This window comes from Balaenoptera acutorostrata, chromosome 3, assembly GCF_949987535.1.
Source record: "Balaenoptera acutorostrata chromosome 3, mBalAcu1.1, whole genome shotgun sequence".
NCBI classification, from domain to species: domain Eukaryota; kingdom Metazoa; phylum Chordata; class Mammalia; order Artiodactyla; family Balaenopteridae; genus Balaenoptera; species Balaenoptera acutorostrata.
This window is the reverse complement of record NC_080066.1, coordinates 65,890,767-65,907,314: the sequence shown is the minus strand read 5'-3', so window position 1 is coordinate 65,907,314 and position 16,548 is coordinate 65,890,767. Positions and strand designations below refer to the sequence as shown.

The following is a 16,548-nucleotide window of genomic DNA, read 5'->3' as shown; positions in this document are numbered from 1 at the left end:
ATTAAAGGTGGTGTTTTTTTCCTTGAAATATCACTTTTGTTGCATCCTTAAGTTTTGACATACAGTATTTTTATTATTCAGTTTTAGTGTTTCTTAAAATTGTCATTATGATTTTTTTAACCCATGTATTATTTAATTATATTTTCACAAGTATGACCCATGCTCATTTATAACTTGATTGCATGGTGGTCAGAGAATGTGGTATCCGTAATACTTATTCTTTTAAATTAGCTGAAACTTGCTTTATGGCCTCATATGTGGACAGTCTTTGTAAACATTCTAAGTGTGCTTGAGGAAAATGTTCATTCTTGATAACTGGATACAGGGACTATTTATATATGTATTCAATCAAGATTGCAGATTGAATTTTTCAAGTCTGTATCTTTGCTAATGTTTGCCTGCCTCATCTATCAATATTTGAGAGAGACATGTTGAAATCTCTCACCAGCTGCTCTGTTGGCCTGTGGAGGGGATGGGGCATGACTGACCTCACTGTTCTTCAGGGAATCCTGTGCTTGATATTAATGACCACTCTCGCTCAAGGGCCCCTCCTGCTCATTGTACCTGTGGTTTCTGTGTTTAGAATTTTTCCATCTCTGCAATAGTCTGCTTTAGTAGTTTTTTTCTGCTGTGGTTTTTTGCCAACATAAACTTTCTAATACTCAGAAATTCCTCAAAAATTGTTTATCTGCTGATTGTATCCTTACTTCTTTTGTAGTTGTTTTTACAACATGTGTATCTTTTCTGCCATCTGAATGGAATTTTGGAAAGAAAATAGAAAAACAAATACTTTTGCTCGGTCTACCATCTTGACCTTTGTAAGATACATTTTTATCCTTTCTTCTTTTCTTCCTTTTCCTTTTTCTCCCAACATGTGTTTATTGGGCAAAGAATTTTTCTAGACCTCTGTTTCCTCATCTATAAAATGGGGATAATAGTAATATTCATCTCAATGCCATATAAGGAACATTAATAAGATAATGTCCATGTAGGTGCTTTGCAAACTGTAAAGATCTATACAAATGCAAGCTATGACCTTTAGCACCTTTCCTTAACTTTCCTTTCCTTTTGTATAGCTAATGTTATGAAGCAGCTCAGCTACATTAGAGAAAAGTGATTCATTGTGGTTGGCATATCATGAGAGCCTCAAACAAAATTTTATTTGCCACTTTTTGAGAAAATTACTCGCCAAGAAACTATTGGGTGCCTTAATAGAAAGTCACAAGTTTGATAAATGGAAGTATTTATTCAATCTAAAAACTAATGCCATAGTGGGTGTCTTTTTCCCCTATTTTCTTGTACTGTGTTGTTGGCATGCATACTCAAATTAGGCATTTCTTCTTTAAAAATATTTTTTTTTACTTAAAATACTTATTTGCTGATTCAGCATATTATATAAATTTATTTACTTTAGCTTAGAAAGTTAATATGAACTGACAGAAAGAATGCTAAAATTTCAACCCAAGCATATTTAAAAGACAGAATGAGTAATTGATGTAAAAGTCCAAGTGGTTTGTATTAGAATGTACTGAAATCTGCCTATCTACAATTATTTTTTTTCACATTCCTATGTTGCACCACGGCAAAAGTAAACAACTCTCAATTAAATTCAACAGCTCTGTATTGAGTGCTATTTTGTGTATGAGGTTTGTGCTAAGTGCTCTGGGATTCGTAAGGAAGTTAGAACCACCTCTACCTCCACTGTCCTCTAAAGGTGGGCATGAACAATTAGGTTAGTTAAAGCTAAAATGTAAACTACTCTAATAAACATATTACACCCTATTGTGAGGATCAGGACCAGCCTTATGGAAAAAATAGTATTTGAGATGAGATTGAAGAATGCTTAAGCATTCTATAGACAGATAGTGGAGGAAGCCATTCCCAGCCTCAGGAACGATATGAATAAAGAAAGGTCTTAAATGGGGAAAGGTAAGGGCATATTTAGACAATGGCAAATAATTCTTTTTTTTTGGTTCCCTTTGGCTAGAAAGTCAAGTACATGCACATAGTGGGAGACAGTGCATGCAAGACAGCTTGGGGACATATAGTATACAATACAATTCCAGCCTTAAAGAAAGGATTGAGGCTTTCTTTGTGGTCAAATATTCCAATTTTTGTAAATGTTCCATGGCAGCTTGTAAAGATATACTTTACATTTTTATTATAAATATAGATGTATATAATAAGTGTGCATTCTTTCATGTAATTATATCATTCCTTCCCTCTGTGTGGGTATGTTCTTATATTTCTTAAGTTCTACTAGAAGTAACTAAGACTAAACGATTTATTAAATATGTTCCAACTTTAAAATTCTCTGAATCTAGAAGTGACCACTAAACTACAAATGCGTATTGTGAACCCCTGAATAGCGTTACTGTCTTTAGTAGAATGGAGAAGACCCATGGGCTTTGAGGCCCGTGGGCCTGAGCTTGAATCTCCAGTCCTGCACCTTCTTAACTGGGCAGGGTCAGTGACTTCCCTAAGCATCTTTTCTCTCATCTTTAAAACGGGGAGGATTGTGTCAACATCATAGTTTTAGTGAAGATTAAGGAGGTAATTTCCATAGAGTGTTTGGTACACAGCCGATGCTTGATGGTTGGCAGTTATCCTGGTCGTGAACATATTTGATCTCTCAAGCCTAATGGAAAAGGATTCTTCAGTAAAGCTTCAAGGAGATATTTGTCAAATTAAAGCAGAATACAAAGTGAGAGGAAGGAGAGGGAGTGAACGTGGATTTGGGGGGACCGTCCATGGGAATAAAAAGAGAAGATCCTAGAGAGGGGAGGTTTATGGTCAAGACACCGCTACGTGGCTCCAAATGTCTCAACCAAATATTATGGAGGCAAAGGCTCTGACTGAGAGAGAAAGGAGAAGAAAATATCTAGGATGCTTTAAGATGGGAAGGTAGGGATGGCCCACTGAAAGGCGAGAAAGAGCAAAACTAGGATTCTTAAAGCTAGAACAAGTCAGCCACACCTTCCCTGTGGGTGAAGGAGGGGGCTAGGAGGTCGCTGTGGTTTTCCCAGCAAAAGGGTGGATAAAAAACACTGTCTTCCCTAGAGCCAAAAAGTGGTGTTAAACACCAAATTCCAATCTCTTAAATCATTATTTGAGAAGGAACCTTAGAGATAATCCAGTCCAACCCATTAATTTTGCATTAATTTTGCATAGGAGGAATATGAATCTTTTAGAGGTTATGTGGCTTTCCCAAGACCACACAGTTGCTCAACCCAGAGCTGGAGGGTGAATGGTCTAGAAGCAGCATAATCACTAAGTGGGCCTAGTTGTAGCATCTGAAACCTTTGGGCGAGTGAAAGCGTGGGGGTAACTTGAAAGACAGTGGTTGTGGCTTTAAATCTTTTTGGCTGCAGCAGTTAAACCAGATGCATTAAATGTGTTCAAAGCTATTTGTAAGAGACCTCAGCTGTATACAGTTTGTTCCCCAAGTATGCTGACCCGTGGGATGGTTAGATTTGTGCATCAACCATCTGAGTCTGTCGGAAGGTGGTGGGGAGGGAGGAGAAAGGGTGGAATCCAGGTCTCCACTGCATTCAGCAACACATTATTTCTGGAGGGCCTGCTATGTGCCAGGCACTGTTCTAAGTGGTTGGCATACATCAGTGAATCAACCAGACAAAGGTGCTGACCTCACATTCTAGCTTTCTCGCCCCGCAAGTGTAGCAGAAAAGCAGGACGTGGATGTGGTGCAGCTTCCATTTCATCACACCTCCCGCTCCCTGCTCATTCCCAGTCTCACACTTCCGTGACACCCCCTAGCATACCACCTCTGGTCCTAGAGCGCCCTCCGCTTTGACACATAATGTAACATCAAGCCTTGGATCTGGTTTGACCTCCATTGCTCTCTTCCTAGTTTCCCCCATGAGCAGCTGGTCTCAGGGTGAGCCTGTAAGCACCGGAGGCTGGAAAACCAGCCCTACCTCCCGCATCATCCTGTGGTACACGGTGCTGGACCCCAGGTGCATGCAGGTGGCATACGTTTATAGAGCCTTCACGTAAGCCTGGAGCAGAAAAGCAGTGTCATGACTGAGGAGGACACCCTTCAAAGGCGAGAAGTCAGCAGAGTCTTGCTGGGGGACCCACTCGCAAGACTACTCCAGGAACCTTCCCTGTGAGGTACAGGTAGTGAAGACCCAGTTAGTGCCCTGGGGACAGCTCCTTTGGACCCATATCCTCTAAATGCTCTGGAAAACCCATTCAAAGGGAATTGAAATCCCAAATGCCACTGAAAACATCTAAGAACTATGAGTAAGCACTGTGGGATTGTCAGATGAAGGGGGGCCTCTAATCATGAAGCATTGTGATGATTAACAGAATTCTAAGCCAAGACTTGAAGCCAGATACACACCATAATAGTTAAGCCAAATAACAGTCATTTTGGCTCTTATTCCTGAGAAACAAAGCACACTGAAATAGAAAGGTAGTACGTTTTTTCAAAGGGCCACTTATTTTTATTGGGTTCAAATAACCTAATTCTAAGTACTTACATGGCCTCTGATTTCCATGTTTCATAGCATGTCTGTCAGTAACCTCAATAGAGGTGGCTTTGTCTGGCCTCAAAGAAGGTTGTTATCCAACCAGGACTTCCTACTTCCCGGTTACTGTTTCCATCTCCCATAAATGTATCCAGCTGATGAGTAAAGTCTTAAGCCCAAGTGGCAAATGTGTATCAAGGCCCCCACCATTCACCAGCCCCCAGGGCTGTAGTTTGACGTGCAGGTCTAAGGCAGCCCTGACTTGTTAGTGATGGGATGCGTTGGAAGTGATGGGAGAGATCTCATCACTCTAGTTTCTGCTCCAGGACTCTTTTGCAAGTTTAATTGTAAACAAGCATTGAATTTGAAGAGGGAATAACAGACAGATTTTCCTGGACCTGAATGAACCTCTGAGACCACAGGATATAAATTACTGGGGTACAGTAATAAGAGGAAAGACATCATCTTGTAATTTATTGACAAGGGAAGAAAAGCAAAGGAGTCATTAAGGTTTAGATGTTCTCAGACAGCTTCTGAGGTGCTCGGGACACAAGTGTGACGATGGCAGACAGAAGTAACTCTTTATGGCCACCCAAAGGACTCAGTCCTCTGCTTTCCCAGGGGCACTAGAATGGAAACAGACCAAAGACCCAAAAAGGCTCTTCAGGTGCATTTGGCCCAGTGCCCCTCGATTTTTAGTTATGGGAAATCTGAGGTTCAGGGAGAGGAATAACTTGATAAGGTCACAGCTAGTACTTAAAGAAAAGTAATGAGTAAACCATTTCATTTGGTTTTGTTTTAGACATTCTTTTTGCTGAAATTTAATAGTGAATTCAAGTACCCTTCAGGCATTGTTATTCTGTAACAGTGCACCATTTGAATGTTGTGTGCGTTTTCTCTTTATAAGAATTTAATCAAATAAAAATGCAAACTAGCTTTGAAATAGCCATGAGTAAAAATACCCACTTTCTGAGCCAAAATACCCACTTTCTGAGGGTGGAGAAGTTTGTGGTCAGAGGTGTCCACGCATTTCTTTAATTCAGGGTCGGCCAACATTCCCACACCTGTATTTAGGGAGCATCTACTTTGTGCTCAGGTGCTGAGGCCAGCAGAGCTCTCTGTGATAGGGATTATTATCCCATTTTTTAGATGAGAAAACTGAGCGAGACAGATAAGGAACACTCTGACTGTACCTTGCTAAAGGCTGTAGGACTCCTCTTAGTTCCTCAGCCACGCTGGGTGATACACATCCCATCCTGAGTTTCTGTAGTACAGACCCTGATCTCTCGGACCGTTTTGCCACATAATTCCTTCCTACACTGCAACCAGATTTTGTGGGTTATAATTGACTCACTGTGCCTCCAGAGAGCCCTGTCATTTCCTCTCGGTCTCTAAAACTGTCCTCTTAGCTCTTGGGCCTCCCTTCCTCCCTCCTCATGCCCTTCCCACTTCCTTGGTCATCACATGGACCCATGTGATGGCTGCTCCAGACCCTAGCTCTTCCATCCTCAGGGCCGCCTCCCCATCTCCAACCCTGAAGGCTTCTGCTGAACAGACTGGGATACTCTGAAAAACACTTCAGCAGAGGGCACTGTGGTTTTCTTTCTCCCTAAAAGCTTAAACTCATGTAGGTATGGCATATTTTACATCAAGGAATCTTAGAACCGGAGGGGACCAATAGACCAGCCCTTTCTTGTTAGAGATTAGGAATCTGCAGGCCAGATAAAGTTATTGGCTCCACTGTATTGGCTCCAATGCTAAAAGTTCGTTCTATCAAGTGGACCCCTCACCCCGAGCAGGGAGCAGGTGGCCATGGCATTAATTATGTGAAACTGGCCGTGGCTGTGCTGGACGTCCTTATATGAGGCAGCAAGTGGCAATCATCACTGTGTTTACTACATTTCACTAGATCTCACAGCGTCTAGGTCTTGGTTCTCCCAGACACAGACTCTGAGCCAAAGAGCCTAGTGCAAGTGGTTCATTTGGCAGGTGGTCACAGGATACCCCAGTAGGGAGTGGGGAAGTAAGGCACGGAGGGAGGCACTCAGTACAGGTGTGTTGTCAAGCCAGTGACCATGGGGGCACCTGGGGCTCCATCTGGATGGGGGTCTCTGAGAGTCATTGTAGCACATACCTCAGAATTATTCAACAGAGGAGCAAGGAAGCTGGCATATTTGCCCACCTACTTGGCCTCATCTTTTTAAGGACCTACAAGAGGAAGTACGTCAGCCATCAGAAGCAGGAACACCAGGACACCTGATCTGTGTGTGTGTGTGTGTGTGTGTGTGTGTGTGTGTGTGTGTGTGTGTGTGTTGACTTACAGACACTGATTTTGATGACCCATCATGCTTGCTTCTCAGTCTTTGCAATTTGGAAGCTCAGAACCAATTTATAACCCACCTCTAGCTATTGGATAAGACCTTATGGGAATATAACCCTTGTACCAACCCTACCTTTTTATTTCCCTTCTCTCATTTATTTTCCTTCTGCCCCAGTTTCTTTGTATATTTATTCTTACTCTATTTGTGCATGCCTTTAAAAGGCTCCTGGAATCTCTGTGTTGGTATAAGTTGGGTACAAATAAATACAAAACCAGGTTACGCAGTTGAAAGAGACAAATCTGGGACTGCCAGGCTGCTGGCTGGTCTCTAGCTTTACCTAAAGATTTTTTATCTGGGCTTCCTGGTCTTCACACAAAGGTCTTGATTGCATGGGGAACCACAGAATTCTTACACATGCATCAAGTTTGTAGTGAGTCACCAGAGAACTGCAGATAAAGGAAAATGCATGTGTTCTTCAAAGTGGCTGCAGAAACAGTGCTATAAAATAGGAGACTCCTGCATCACATGGGTAATATGACGAGGGTTCCTGAAGGCCAAATCAGAGCCCACAAGTCTCAGTTTTGATGAATCAAGATTCAGGACCCTTCTGATAATATGGAAAATAGAAAAATAAATGAAGGTAAGTACTAGCAGAAGCGCCCTCCAGAACTTTACTAGCTGTGATCTTACCTCTCTTTTTTTAGGCTAATATTTAAAACATTTCCTCCCATGCATGATTTTTTGCTTAATATTTTTTACTACTTGTCTGTACAGTATACAACAAATTTCCTTTAATGAGTATATATTACTCCTAAATGGAGAGAAGATGAAAAGGTATTTCCTCCCATAAGAATATATTTTAATCATGACATCCTCTTCAATATCTTGGTTTTCTAAAAATACATGTTTTGCTAAAAGCATCCAAGGCAAAATGTGGCCTGCTGGTCAGATACCCAAGGTTTGGGTTGTTTTCTTTGCTGGTCAGAAGCCCTGAAGAAATGAAGATTCTGCCCTCTGATATTCATGGATGTGAGTACAGACCCATGCTAATCTTTCTTTGCCATTTGGTTTCACGTTTCAAGGAAAATATTAAGGCAGATGTCACAGTTAAAAGGAGCGAGGAAGAGGGACAGAGGGGAAAGAAGGAAGGAAGGAAGGGAGGTTGCAAACCTGGACTCCACTCTAGTTTCTTTCTCTTTCTTTTGTTCAGCAGTCAAGAATGTGAATTGAGCATCTCTCAAAAGTTATTTATTTATGACTCCTTTATTCTAAAAAGTATTGAAAACAACCATAAAAAGTTTAGTGAATGTAACATACACGGTAACAAGTAAGGGAGGAAAATGGAGCATAGGGAAAACTTAGCATAAGAAAACTAAGAGAAGGATAAAAACTAGTGTCTAAAATCCATGCCATTAAGTCCCGCTGAGTATGGGTCAGAAATTTTACTCTGCGCTTCATAGTAGCCAAAGCAAAGAAGGAAACACAATCAAATATGTGACTCATAGGTCGGGGGAGAAAAACGTAATTCATTTTGGATGGGGTACTGAGCTAAGTATTTTGGAGAACATATACAAAGGAGATAAGAGATATTAGCCCTTGGACTCAAGGAGTCAGTGCCACTACTTATGAGGACAAATAATAATACTAGCTACCATCAACTGAGTGCTTCTTATGTGCCAAGCACAATCCCAGCCAATGCACTCATGGCACAAGAATACCATGCATTAAGTACAGCTGCTTATATTTGTAAAAGTAGAATTTGTGGTTTATAAAAGGCTTTCCCATTTGTATTTACTTAATTACTCGAAATAACCCTTTGAGATATTGGCCAGGAAGACATTGTTTTTCCACAAGGAAGGCAAGGTCATATAGCTAATAATTGGTGGACCTGGCATGCAAATCCAGATTTTTCTGATAGACCGTTTCCACTACCTTGTGATCTAGGAGGCAAAACTGTGATGATGGAAATAGGATAGTTGGCTCTAGGATCTTAAGCTGAGTTTGTGTGAGGTGTCTACTCCCAGGCCCGCCATGAACAACAGGCTGTGGGGTATTGAGAAAGTCCCTTTTCTTCTGGGAGCAGCAGTGTCTTCAACTGGAAAATCAGAAGGTTGATGACTGTCCAGGGAGATTCATTCCAGCTGCAACAGTCTGTTCATCTCTGGGTTTCTATGGCTCCAGGCGGTTTCCCAGACTACACTCCAGGGTGTTCCTAGTCATTTTCGCATTAGCAGTTGCTCTGTGGTACGGCTTGGCTGTGCCTCTGTGGGCCGTTTAACCTTCATCATTGTCCCAGCCTGCTTTGGGGGCTGAGCTGGGCTTGCAAGCTGCATGTTAAAGGCTGAGAGAAGCCAGAACTCCCTTTAAGCCTGAGGTGTCCCACGGGGTGTTTCCGCGGCATCACCAGGACAGGTTTTGTTGTTGCTGATTGATGCTTCACCTTCCATGCATCTTCTGGGAAGATTCAAGGTGGAAAGTGCCTGAAGTTGAATCCAGACCTAGTAAAGAACTCACTTTTTTTCCCCCCCCTTTCCTTTTTAAGCCTCTTCTGAGCCCAAAGATCCCATGTACACATCTTGGATTCTTACAAGTTAGCCGTGTCTCCGTGGAGGGCTTCCCTGGGGGCCAGAATGTTGTGTTGTTAGTTTCCTGTGCCCAAATAAATAAACCCTGTCCTAAGCTGTAGGCTCCAGGTTTGCTTCTGGCATCCCTTTGCCTCAAAGTTTCTGTATTGAATAAAACAGAAATGTTTAGCAAATCCCAAGAAATTCCTTATTTAATGGAAAAAAGAGATCCCTGAGTTTATATTTCAAAATGTGATTTCCATGTTCCCACCGTATTAAGGCAAGTTCACCTCACCAAATCCCCAGATGTCTGGTATGCTTTTCTAAAAATGCCTGTATTTAGCCCCTAGAATGCATTTCGAGTACCTATTGTGGACAGGATTCTCCTCTGAGCCCTGTAGGAGACAGAGTCCCCAAGTGAGACTCAAACCCCACCCTATAATTTAGTTGTAAAGATTGCATTAGAATCTATAGGAAGTGTCAGCTCTAGCCTGCAGACCGGCTTTCTCCCTACATGTTGATCGTCTACACTATGCAATATAGCATCTTCATGTGGCCACCTGTCCTCCTTCCTGATGATGGTAAGTTTAGCTCTGGGATTGGCCACAGATAGCTTATCTCACTAGCTAAGATGCCATCTAGCAACTGCCTTGGCAATTTCTCTCTGAGTTGTATTTTCTTTCTTCCAGCCTCTTTGAAGAGTGGGTTTTTTTCATTTGCTTCTTGTTTCTGTCAACCCTAAACTGTCCTCCCTCCTAAAATGTTTGTCTTTTTTCCTAAAAGTAATTTATATTCATTGTTGAAAGAGAAAGAGAGACAGAAACAGAAAGAGACAGCATGCAGAGAGAAACTTAGAAAAAGATAATAAAGAAAATATAATCCTACCACAGCAAATATACTGCTGTTAATATTTTGGGTTTCCAAAAGTATGATTGCCTGTGGTTATTTATCCTCAACCCTTGCCAATTATGTGAATTTCGAGTTGGGGGATAATAGTTATATTATATAGTGAGCAGTTTTCCTCTATCATTAAATCGTCTTCAAAACCTTATTTGTTAATAGCTGCACAACATTCAGTTGTACGGGTGAAGCTGTCATTTTAACCATTTTCTTTGTGCTGGACTTGTAGATGGTTTCCACCTTTTAACTTCAAACCCACCGATAAGGTGGTAGCTGTAGCTTGGTAGCCACTTGCTGAGTGTATAGCTCACGTCTGGCACTGGACTAGCTCTGGGGATAAAGGAAGAAAAGGCCCTGGCTTCGCCCCCAGGGAGAGGGGTGGTGAGCACTGTTTCTGGGCGTGTATCAAGTCTACTAACGTGATACTTAATATTAGGGGCCCTCCCTTGTAGCATAGCAGAGTCTGAAAGGGCTTGCTGAGTCATCTAATGCTATGATATTCAGTATAATCTCAGAGTTATGTATATTTCATTATTTTCTAAGTCTGAAAAGTGATTTTCGGGGTGGCGGTGGGGAGTAAGCTCCCTAAGAGAAGTTGACCCTTGAGCTACTTCTTGAAGGACAAAGTGACAAAGAGGAAGGAGGGAAGATTGGGGGCTGAGAGTGGGAGAGGTCATTCCAGGAAAGGCAAACAATGCCGAGAAAGGGAGCTTGGGCAGGGTTGGATATGTGCCAGGGCTTTGTTCTGGCCTGAATTTAGGATGCATGACAGGGGCTGCCACTGGAGAGGTCTGCAGGGGACATGTGCTGAGAGGCTTTTGATGCCCCACTAGGGGAACACTTCAACCAAAAGCTTGGTGAACCGCTAAGGGTTACAGATAGAGGTCTGAGCTCAGCGGACGTGCAGGACGTACAGGATGTCTAGGAGAGTCACTGTGGCATCCGTAGCGGGGACAGGAGACATGGGGGTTTCTGGGGAGAGGTAGCAGGTGAGGACTCTGAGCCTCCTGGGCACAGGAATTGTGACCTTTCTTTACCGCTGCCTGGCACATGACGGGTGCTCAGTATTTGTTACATCTGAAAGAGGCTGTTGCAAGATTCCGGGAGGAATGCTGAAGGTGGTGGCATTGAGAAGGGTAGGGTGGGGTCCCATTAGAAAGACATTTAAGAAGGGATGTGGATGAGATTTACTGACCGTAAAGCCAAGGATCCCAACAGACCTTATTTTTCAGCCCTGAACGAAAACTAGAATGTGGCTTTTGAAAAGGTGTTTGACTTCAGGAACCAATAGGCCAATGGAATATTTCTAGACCTTTTGAAACTCTCATCTCTGCTTTGTGAATTACATAGTTTGGTTCTATTCAGTGGGTCCCTTTTTCCCCAAAAATGATGCCACCTGTGAAATAAGTTAAACACCACACTGTCTTAATATAAAAATATTTCTTCAAACCCACTGTATAAATTAATTACTCTTTAGGGAATAGAATAATCTGATTTTCCTTATACGAGGTACTCCATTCACACGTTCTACATTGCTGTCGGGGTAGGTGATGAATCAACTGTTTCTGAAGGATTGTGAGCGACAATAAATGTCAGTCTGAGCTCTGATTGATTTCCTGCAGTCTCACTAGTTGTGACTTCATTTGGTAACTTAATACTAATTGTGCCACTTTGATTACCTTTGATTTTCACTGTACTCCCAGCATGTACTAGAGTACCTGGAACAAGCAAGGTGCCTAGTAAATGTCTTTTGAGTGGAGGAGGACTTAAGTCCTTTAAAAATGCTCCTCTGGGGAATTTTAGAGAGGTCAGAGAGAACTGCAGTTCAGGGAGACATTCACTTAAGAGGTGAAACCAGAATTTGGTCCTTGATACAGTGACACCGACTTGCTCTAACCCCTTGATCCCACTACTTTGGAGGCACTCAGTGAATATTAGCTGCCTGGTCAACCTTGCCGGAGCAATGTCTGGTGCTGAGCCACAGCCATCAGTTCAAGCTTGTGCCTCAGGCAATAATGCAACTTTTCTTGCATGCATTCAGCTTTTATTGAGCACCCGCAGTGTGCCCACACAATAGCAGACATTCATGGTGTTCCTTGGATTCCAAAGAGATTTCTCCCTTTGAACCTCGTGACCACCCTGGTAGATACTATCGTCCCCTTTTGCAGATAAGCAAAATGAGGTTGGAAACACTAAAGTTACTCATCCAAGGTGGTATAATCAAAGGGGAAGCTGGCTGTCTCACGTCCCTCTTCATGGTACCAGAAACTGGTTTCTGGCTCTCCTTTTACCAGCTAAGTAAGCAGTAGGGGGCTATGAAGTAGGGTGTCAGGATGTCAGAGGGTTTGAAGGCTCCTTGCCTTTCTGCTTTGTGACCCTGAGCAGTTCCTTCCTCTCTCTGGCCCTCAGTTTATAGTGCCCAGGTGAGAGGTGATGAACTGAGGGGCACCAGAACAGATGGAGAGGAGCAGCTGGACACAAGAATGTTAAGGGGAAAATCACCTGGACATGATGATCGATGCAATGTAAGGCAGGAAAGAGTGGCTTAAAATAACAGCCATTTATTATTGTTCCTGAGTCTGCAGGTCAGTTGGGGTGTTTCTGTCAATGTGGGCCGTGCCTGGCTGACCTTGGCTGGGCTGCATCTGTGGTTGGCCAGGAGCTGGCTGATCTAAGAGAGCCTCACACACATGTCTGACAGTTGCCTGGCTATCCACCAGGGTGACGAGGGTGAAGGGAGCACGCATCTCTCATTCTCTACAGGCTAACCCAAGCTTGTTCATGTGTCAGTGTTGGAATTCCAAGACTATGAGCAGAAACATGCAAGACCTTCAAGGGGATAAGGAGATAGACTCCATCTCTTCATGGGGACGAGCTGCAAAATCGCATTGCCACGGGCTTGGCTACAGAGAAATGTGAACAAGTGCAGCCATAGTGATTGCCTGAAGCTGATATAATCAATCCGTTTCCCTAGAGGCCCTAGAATAGCTTCAGACTAAGCCAGACTGGCAGAAGCTGCATAGCTGAACCATAGCATTATAGCCCTTAGTAGAATTACCTGTACTAACGGGGCTTTAGTGATGCATCAGTCTGTACACAAGGGAAGTTACAGGAAACTGGACTCCTGAGCTCATTGTCATATTTACTCCCAGTTTGTTGTTGAAGACATTGTGCATTTTAGTACACGGTGGAGAGGTTCCTGACTTGTCTCCGTATTAGGCACGCCTGGGTTTCTCTAGAGCTGGGCTGTTTTTTAATCTTACAAATTTGTGACTCATGAAGTGAATGGATTTCTCTCTCCAACTGTCTACTAGAAACTTTAGAGCTGAATAGTGACCCACTACTAACAAACATGGAGACCCTGTGACATATATTTTGGTACTGATTTCACTTTCAGCTCCCTTATATTGTTCCTCTTAACAGGTCTCCTCCTTACTTACTTTAAATCTGATTTTGTTTGATTGCATTGTATATTTTTGTAAGTGGTTAAGTTTTGAAGAAAGTAGATGATAAAATAAATGACTGAATGAATAAGCAAACAGAATACCTTCATATACCCAGCAATGTACTGAAAATCAGTGTGTTTTTTATTATTGTTTGTTTATTTTTAATAAGTTGGTTTTGAAGTCCCACCTTGAGGACTGGAATTTCATACTTTGAAACTTTACAGCTTCTAAATTTTATTTTGGAAAGACTGCAGTTACCCTTCTCACCACTAGGTGACACTCTGTCATTATCTAGGTGGGTAATAGCTGTACGGACTCTGCTGTAAGGACTGTGGGATATTTATGCACGACCACTCTAAGGCATAAAACCTATGTCTCTTTTATATAGGGTTGGGTGTACAAATATTTGGCAATGGAATGGAAAAGGTTGAGGGCATGGCACCCTGTATGTGGGCTAGCCCCCTGCCTGCAAGACACTTACAGTCAAGGCCAGAGGTTTCCTAACCCTCCTAAACGCAGTTTTCCGTGGCCCTGAGCAAAATGTGAATGAAAACTAGTGTAGAGAACCTTACATGAAGCTAAATATATTCTTTTTTTTTTTTAAATTAATTTATTTTTGGCTGTGTTGGGTCTTCGTTGCTGCGTGCGGGCTTTCTCTAGTTATAGCGAGCGGAGGCTACTCTTCGTTGCGGTGCGCAGGCTTCTCATTGCGGTGGCTTCTCTTGTTGCGGAGCACGAGCTCTAGGCACGCAGGCTTCAGTAGTTGTGGCACACGGGCTCAGTAGTTGTGGCGCACAGGCTTAGTTGCTCCGCGGCATGTGGCATCTTTCTGGACCAGGGCTCGAACCCGTGTCCCCTGCATTGGCAGGCGGATCCTTAACCACTGTACCACCAGGGAAGTCCCTAAAGGTAATCATTTTTAAAAGTTCTCTTTTTCTCTGAGATTTTGCTTTTCTACTTTTTTGGTATTAAAATGTCTTTTCTTTTATGAAATGATAGTAAGAATAGATGGAAGACAGTTTTTTTTCTTTTTGTAAAAAAATGTTTCTACTTGACAATAAAAAGGGAACAAATCCATAGAGACGTCAGAGTTCTTTGGGGGAATTTAAAAATTTTGGCCCACAAAATCCAAAATTCTGGAAAATGTGCAGTTGTATAAGAAAGGAAACCAATACCAAAATATTTAATATAATCCTTCTCAATACATTTGTATGTATCAGGCCCTTCACAGAAAATATGATCTCATATCACTTACAGTCCAGCTCCTATTATAAACCATGTTTTTTTAAAAAGGTGGTATTTAGGAAACAGTCTAAGGAATATTCTCCTTCCTCCCCTCCAGCTGGGAATTCTAAATCTACCCTTTAAGCATGTTAGAATACTTGGCCTCAATAATTACATTGCACTGTCATGTTCTTAGCCTTTATAGAGATCAAAAGATGAAACAACCTATTAAAACTCTGTTTCTGCCTTTGTTTTATTTTAAAGCTATTATTAAGGACACCTTCGCTTATATTACACAGTAGACTTTCAAGTTCCATATAAGGAAGTTTTAGGGTCCTTTCTAATGTTCTGTGGATCTATCTTTTCTTCTCCTTTCAGATAACAAGATAGCATGTTACCTTCTTGCCTTCGCTGAGTGGCTCTGGTTCAGATTTTATGCTCAACCAGAACAACTTTGTTTACCCTTAAGAGTGATAACATTTTCTGTTTCCTGGTTTCTTCTTCTATTTTTATCAACCTTGTAATGTCTTTTATTATAAACCCTCCAAAGCCTATGCTGGAGTGATATACAAATACTTCCAAAATAGAAATAGATTTCTTTATATAATAAAGGGTATATTTTGGAAAGTACTGAGTTCTTCAATATAAACTGTGAATGCCTCCAGAATATCTTCCAGGACTGTCCTAACAAAAAACCTTTAGTATTCTCTTATTCAAAATCATTTCACATATTTAAACCTTCTTTCCTGGACTAGAATAGAATCCCTGTTGTGGGAAGAAACTTTGTTTTAAATCCCTCATAGTTTCTAGATCAATGCCATGACATAAGAAGTACTCAGTGAATACTTGCTGACTGACTAACCCACTGATCTGTGTGTTCTGGGAGAATGAAAAGCTTTCCTAGACGGGGTGCAAGGAAATGCACAGAAGGCATGACATTCACCTCCCTAATCCTTGGCTACTCTAATGTTAAACGTGATGGCTAAGGTTTCTTTTTTTTTTTAGCATCTTTATTGGAGTATAATTGCTTTACAATGGTGTGTTAGTTTCTGCTTTATAACAAAGTGAATCGGTTATACATATACATATATCCCCATAGCTCCTCCCTCTTGCGTCTCCCTCCCTCCCACCCTCATGGCTAAGGTTTCTAATGTTCTGGGACTTTACAGTTGTTAAGTAGGACAGGAGACTGTGGAAGGTGGTGAATGACAGTTTTCAGATTCATGGGGGCAGAAGTAAATGTGGTATTGTGGAGACACTTTCAGGATGGAGGAACGTTTTGTAAACTGTAAAGTGCGGTGAAATTATGCCTCTTTGGTTTACAACCATTTGGCTTTACTACAGCTTTCACTGCGTGCCCCTGATTTAGCCCTGAGAGGGCTGTCCTGGTATTCATGAAAACCAGTTTGGACTGGTGCTCCTTGTGAGCAGCGGGGTGGCCTCCAGGTGGCCATCTGGGCGGTGATGCAGGTCACACCAACATCTGGCTGGGCGTGCTCCTTTCAGATGACTCGTGGTTTGCTGGTTGTAGCAGGGATGCTGTTTCATTATGACGGCAACTTGTTGGATGAGTATGGTGTCATCCGCACTGTGTTCATTG

The 16,548-nt window shown here is 42.1% G+C and overlaps 1 protein-coding gene across 2 annotated transcripts in view; it reads left to right on the top strand.

The window, feature by feature from the left end:
* The window catches only part of THSD4 (thrombospondin type 1 domain containing 4), a 584,405-nt gene that overhangs the window by 402,286 nt on the left and 165,571 nt on the right, over nucleotides 1–16,548 (top strand). The gene's annotated exons all lie outside the window — the stretch shown is intronic.